This window comes from Coenobita brevimanus, chromosome 101 (assembly GCF_032717465.1).
Source record: "Coenobita brevimanus isolate Jiangsu-jjx chromosome 101, ASM3271746v2, whole genome shotgun sequence".
Classification (NCBI taxonomy): domain Eukaryota; kingdom Metazoa; phylum Arthropoda; class Malacostraca; order Decapoda; family Coenobitidae; genus Coenobita; species Coenobita brevimanus.
This window is the reverse complement of record NC_137054.1, coordinates 28,351,002-28,358,155: the sequence shown is the minus strand read 5'-3', so window position 1 is coordinate 28,358,155 and position 7,154 is coordinate 28,351,002.

Genomic DNA, 7,154 nt, shown 5'->3' with positions numbered 1-7,154 from the left:
TCTGCTGCGTCTTGGCTTATGTTTCTGATAACATCCACAGCGGCCACCAGAGTGTCTTCTTCCCTCTGCCACTCACCTTCCATAGTCAGGTGAGGGAAGAGTTTCTTCCACATGTGTGCTATAGTGGCTATGGAAATTTTGTTCCAGCTTTCAACCATGGTATCCACTGCATTGTTTATGTTGAATTCCTTCCAGAACTGACTTGTTTTCTTGGCAGGTCGAGAATTGCCAGGTGGTGGCGGGGGTGTGGGTATGCTAGGAGACCGGTCTGGCCTTGAGGACGGGCCAGGTCTGGACTTCTCTGGACTAGTTTGTGACTGTTCTGGCCTGGGAGACATTGCTGCTGGTGTAGCCTGTCGACTGCTGGGAAGGTCCTGAAACTCTGGCGCGGCTGCGGATGTGCAGTGTGGGTCGTCGCCACAGTCAGAATCTTCCTCTTCTTCCTGAATCTGGCGCAGAATTGTGTTGTCACTTGTCTCTTTCCTGAGTCTTACATGCATCTTAGAGTAGAACATGTTCTTAAGGTTGGCGATGATCTCTTGGTCTAGGGGTTGGAATTTTGAAGTTGTGTTGGGTGGTAAGAATACAACATGGACGTCAGGGTGACGGTCAACAAGATATTTGGCATGTGCTCTTGCATTATCCACGAAAAGGACAACCTTAAATGCTAGATTCATTTTCCTGCAGTGCTTGTGTGCGTTGGGGACGAAATACCAGTCGAACCACTCGTGCGACAGACTCCCGACCATGTAGCCTTGTTGTGTGACCTCCCAGTAAACATTGAGTTTTTTCATGTTGCAGTGTCTGTAGGGCCGAAGTTTATGGAATTTGTGGATAATTAGTGGCTTCATCTTGTGTGAGCCAGAAGCGTTGCAAGTGAGTAAGATGCTCAGCGGCTCTTTATTCACTTTCATGCCAACCACCTGCCTCTGTCCCTTTGTCAGATATGTGTATCTTACCGACCGCTTCCAGAAGATGCCAGTTTCATCGCAATTATAGACCTGGTGCATAAATACCCGCCCTCCTCAACAATCTTGCGTGCCTCCTCGGGAAAGGTAGCAGCCGCATCTACATCAGCAGAGGCCGCCTCACCGTGATAAGCGATGCACCTCACCTCGCACCTTTTCTTAAACCTGAAGAGCCACCTGACAAAGCTCTGAACGTGGGTGGTGGGTTTATATTCATCTTCCAGCAAATTGCAGCGTACATCCTTAGTGTCTCATCCTTGTTGGCCCTGGTAAAGATGCTCACACCCACCCGGCTCTGGCTATCAAGCCAGCAGACAAGGTATCCTTCTGTTATGGCCATGACACATCTTACCACAGACGACCCATCAATCACCGTCTTGTTGGAAAGGAAGAACTTGGTCCAGATTGTAACCTTTGGACAATTATTGGCATAAACACACATGCATAACAGCACCCAAAAATCAACTGTACACAGAAGAAATAATTTGATGTATAATTTTTTTATGAGGCAACACTTAAACAGTACACCCTTATGGGTATAATGTACAGTACCTTTATAAATACGGTAATCAACATTAAAGACTTCCATTACAGTACAGTACTGTATATTATTAATGTGAACGTGGAGAACAAAATCGATTGTGTAATTGGGATTAATGTGCTGAAGAATGTAGAAAATTTTTAATATCTGAGAACGATAGTATCATTTAATGGATCATTAAACAATGAAATTTAAATATTATTTAACATGCACTCACCTGCTTTTTGAGAGTTTCCATGTTCTTCCTGAGGGTTCTCATAGTGCTTTCAGGAGCCCCTGTCAGGCAACGTATTTCAGGGGCTGTCAACCCCTCCTGAAGGAGCTGGAAAATCCTTCCCTTGTCGGCCGCTGAATACCGCCAATGTTTCAGGCCAACCCTGTACGCCTGCCTCCTTAGGCCGCTATGATGGCCCTGCAACATCCCCCTCACCTCGTTGGGTCGTGCACTGTAATTCACTGGCACACTTCATCGCAAATGTCGAAGAGTGATCATCCAGGCGTGGGTCGGGAAACCACGAGCTACGAGGCGAACACACTCAAAAACAAGCAATGGCGTCTGGGTCTGTAGTACCACTGCTGTGTTAGCAGAGGGCAGGGTGGTCGCAAGATGGCCGCCAACATATGAGCATCGGTATGTGTCGTTGGCTGCCGGCTGGGAGCGTAGGGAAATTCGCGAATTGTGAGACAACTTAGAAACTTTTTTCTTGCACGAAAAATGAGGCATCGAAGTAAAATGAGTCAAAATAAGAGGATTTACTGTATATATATATATATATATATATATATATATATATATATATATATATATATATATACAGTACGCTCGCCCAGTGTGCGTTACCACAGTGCGCGGATCGCATTGTGCGCGAGTGACCAAAAATCATAACGAAAAACCTTGAATGTGCGAATTTACCCCACTAAACACGAGGTAGAGGCAAGAAGTGGCTAAAAAATGCCATTTTCCATCAGTACGCAACCCTCCCCCACACAACGCGCCAATAGTGACCTAGAGGCTCATGGGGAAGGTGCTCAAGAGGAGTCTACAATAAGATATCGCCAATAACAGCTTCAATAATAACGTTTTCGGCAATAACAGTAAGTTAGAATAGATACCCAGTTTCTATAATAATGATGTTTATTTCGTGAATACCAAGTTGTTATACTGCCAATACGTCCATAACAAGATGAGGAATGAAACAAACAAGCAAGAAGAGATGAAGGAAATTGCCGAAAATGTGAGCAGTAGCGAGGAGGAGGAGGAGGATCCTCCCCTCACCACCTCCCCTGACTCGACCACCGCCATCCTCCACTGCCCCACCTGACTCACCCGCCACCTCCCTCTCCACCTTCACAGCCCCACCTGACTCACCTGCTTCACCTGGCATACCTGCAACCCCCACCATAATGACTATTGCTGCATTCTGGAAGATATGTAACATTCAACAGGCCGTAAATTTCTTCGTCAAAGCCTGGAATAATACAACATTGGCAACCGTTACACAAGCGTGGTGCGGCCGGGGTGGTGGCGGGGGCACTGTAAGTGTGTTGCCGCGCCTCAGAACTCTTGTTGTTTAAGTCCATCAGGCCTGTTGTCTACTGTTGTTAAGGTGACTGCTCATATTTTTGTTATTGCAGCTATATCTGTAGTACAATGTCCGAAAAATTTGACCTTTTTTATGTCTCTAAGGGTCAAAAAATGTCCAGGTGTTAGGATGTACTGCCCATATGTAATTTTTCCCATAAGATTATGTATTCCCACTACGCGAATTCCCAGTGCACGAGGTCGTTGACCACCCAATCTCTCGCGCACAGTTCGAGCCTAATGTATATATATATATATATATATATATATATATATATATATATATATATATATATATGTAAAATATCGGAAAGAAAAGAATAAATAAATATTCCTTAATGTCAGTACTAATGCTATCCAGTATCAAGAGTGGATATATTTTCCTAAAATATATCCTATATAAAATCAAATTCCATCCCACATAGTATGAAGGATATATGTAGGATATCTGTTCACACACACACACACACACACACACACACACACATATATATATATATATATATATATATATATATATATATATATATATATATATATATTTATATATATATATATATATTATCTGTTCACACACACACACACACACACACACACATATATATATATATATATATATATATATATATATATATGTGTGTGTGTGTGTGTGTGTGTGTGTGAAGAGATAATATATATATATATATATATATATATATATATATATATATATGTGTGTGTGTGTGTGTGTGTGTGTGTGTGTGAACAGATATCCTACATATATCCCTCATACTATGTGGGATGGAATTTGATTTTATATAGGATATATTTTAGGAAAATATATCCACTCTTGATACTGGATAGCATTAGTACTGACATTAAGGAATATTTATTTATTCTTTTCTTTCCGATATTTTACTATTCTAAGTCAAACCATGTAAAGAAAATTGGAGATCCTATGAAGATAATTTTATTCCATAAAAAAAAAAAAAACTGTGAAACTGAATGACAATTCAAGTGCTTATATAGATATTCAAGTCCCTGTAGAGAGATTATGTTCCTTTTAAAGACATTCACGGCCTTGTATGGAAATTATTTCCTTTACATCAATCCCCAAATTCTTGGCATTTATCTGACTCAGTCCTTCCCGTACTGGAGCATTATCCCCAGAACTGTCTGTTTTCAAACCACCATAGCTCAGTAACCACACCACCTAGAATATTCGATGAATGATCAGAATACTCACCAATCTTTCGTCTCTCCATTGGAAGTATCCCCAAGTCTCTTGGTGAGGCATTGTGGAATGAGTAGGTAAAACATAGAGGTGACTTTGGGGGTCGCAGTGAGGCTGCATCTGTAGGAGCACAAAAGTCATTGGCCATGGCAGGTTGGTGGGCTGGCCACACTGATCGGATTTGCCCTGACACGCATTTTTTCTTCGGGTGCACTTAGTCGATCAGTCATACTGGCTGCGTCAGAGTGAGTCCAGTTAGAAATGGCTCGGTAACATCGTGCCTTTGCTCGGGAGTAGATGAGACAATTCATTAATCAAGCTACAAAATCATCAGAAAAGCAAGGGTTTTGACATTTCACCAACCTATACATAACCAATTAGGCCAAACCTAAAGTTATCTTAGCATAACATCTTTTTTTTTTTTGGGTGGGGGGGATGATTTCCTGAAGCGCTCAATCTGATGTTAACATGACTGGATGACCAAGCATACCGAAAAAAAAAAAAAATGTTGCCCAGACAGGACAGGGCCACCCCACTCACTCCCCCTTGCCACATTACTGTAGACCTCTCCACTCCTCTTCACCTGCCTCTGCCACCACCAAAGTAATGAATCATTACACTCTGTATAAGCAGATTGCTCATTTTGTTCGCCTAATACTTCCAGCTGTTTCATAGTGACACTGCTGGTGTGTGAGAGGGGAGAATATCAAGGTTTATACAGTACGAGACAACACCGGCCACAAGAAATCACTCTCACTTAGGGAAGAATATCAAGGTTTATACACTACGAGACAACACCTGCCACAAGAAATCACTTTCACTTAGGGGAAAAAAATGGGAGAAATGGAGTTCCCCCGAGCTAAGCCCTGTATTGGACTATATAGCCCCGCTAGAGTTACAGGAGCGAGCTACCACTCCCGGCAGCGAAATTTTTTTTCCTGCCCAGTTCCGTCACTTTGCACATATGGCAACGTTGCCCTGTGTTTAGTTTGGCAACGCCGCGCAGCAGTGAGCCATATCGGATGCCAGGTTTAGTATTCATCACAATTATTTACCTTTTTTATGCTTGACTATAAATATAATACCTGACTATCTATATTTTACATGGATTGAAAGAATAATAGAGACATAGAGGTCATATAGTTTTCGCTGCCTTAGCTTAAATAAATATAAAAAGGGGCCATACCACTGTCTTTACTTCGTCACTCGTCTGCTGAGAGAGAGAGAGAGAGAGAGAGAGAGAGAGAGAGAGAGCATGAAACAGTATAAAATAATAACATGAAGGGTCATCAATAAAAAGTGAGTATGCAAGGAAGATACTCTCTACACTTTGCTAAAATTAGTTATATGTTGATTTAATGAAAATGCGGTACGTCTTAGGGGTGGTACATGACTGTTCGTTGAGAATACTTATCAGTAACATATGTTGTAGGCCTATACTACTTTACCTGTCATTTCTTGTCATTGCTCCCAGACGTACGATTCAATCAGCTGTGTTTACAGGAGAGAGAGAGAGAGAGAGAGGTTAATGACCCATAATATTTTATCACCTAAAACGCTTTTCATGATCATTCTTAAGGGTTAACCTTGGTAATTTCTGCTGCAAGCTGGGAAATATTGGTATCAATGATGCCTGATTATCAATGTTTCATTAGACATTTGCTTAGGTATATATGTCAGGTTAGATTTCAGATTATTTTCTTGTTTTTCTTAGGTATATTAGTAAAATCATTTGTCAGGTTAGATTTCAGATTATTTTCTTGTTTTTCTTAGGTATATTAGTAAAATCATTTGTCAGGTTAGATTTCAGATTATTTTCTTGTTTTTCTTAGGTATATTAGTAAAATCATATGTCAGGTTACATTTCAGATTATTTTTATGTTCTCATGTCCTTTATTTCATGTTAAGTATGCTTGAAGGGTTTTTGTATTTGATGAAATGCAAAGCTTTATTTGTTACGGTATAATCTTTATTAAATATTACACAGCACCAGGCACCATATGCTATTTCCCATGTGCTGATGACAGGCATTGGGTCAGACATGAGACATTATAGACCATTGTGTGCAAAATAAGTAAATCAAGAGAAACAAGGAATTAAAAAAATAAACTCACTTAATATATTCTATTTGGTAATAGCATTGGGCTGGGAACACATTTGCTGATCTTCAGTGAGGGACTGAATGTAAAATAATGATTGGAAAATAAGCAATTATTGTTGTCATATTAAGGGTCTACTTTGTTGTTCGTGAATAATCTCAGACAGTCTGTGCAACTGACCCATCTACCATAGGCAAGCAATCGCCCCGGCAAGTTTATCCTATGCAGTGGTTTTGGCGCCCCTTCGGTCCCAAGTCAGTCCTTTTCAGCTCTTCCACTGTCCCTCCTTTCCTTCTTTACCCTTGTGCTTGCTGTCCCTCCTTTCCTTCTTTTATCCTTGTGCTTGCTGTCCCTCCTTTCCTTCTTTTACCCTTGTGCTTGCTGTCCCTCCTCTCTATCTTGCCCTTTACATTTCATGGGGGTGATGTGAAGCCCACCGAGGTGCCCCTGTTAACTGGGTGGAACGTGCGCCTGCAGCTTCCACCTAGGAGCCAAACCTTCACAATATTCCTGCTTCTCACCGTCGTGGAGTGCTGTCTGTCGCAAGGGAACATATGTCAACTGCATGGGATTATCTTGCATGAGCAATTGCTCGCCTGTGGTACATGGGTCAGTTGTACACACTGATTGGGGTTATCATACAACAACAATAACAACAACTTCCAATCACTTAGTACGAAAGACCAGGCAACAAAGAAGGTACAAATGACAAACAGAACCAGAGGGATAGAAAGAGAGCTGAAAGTGAGGA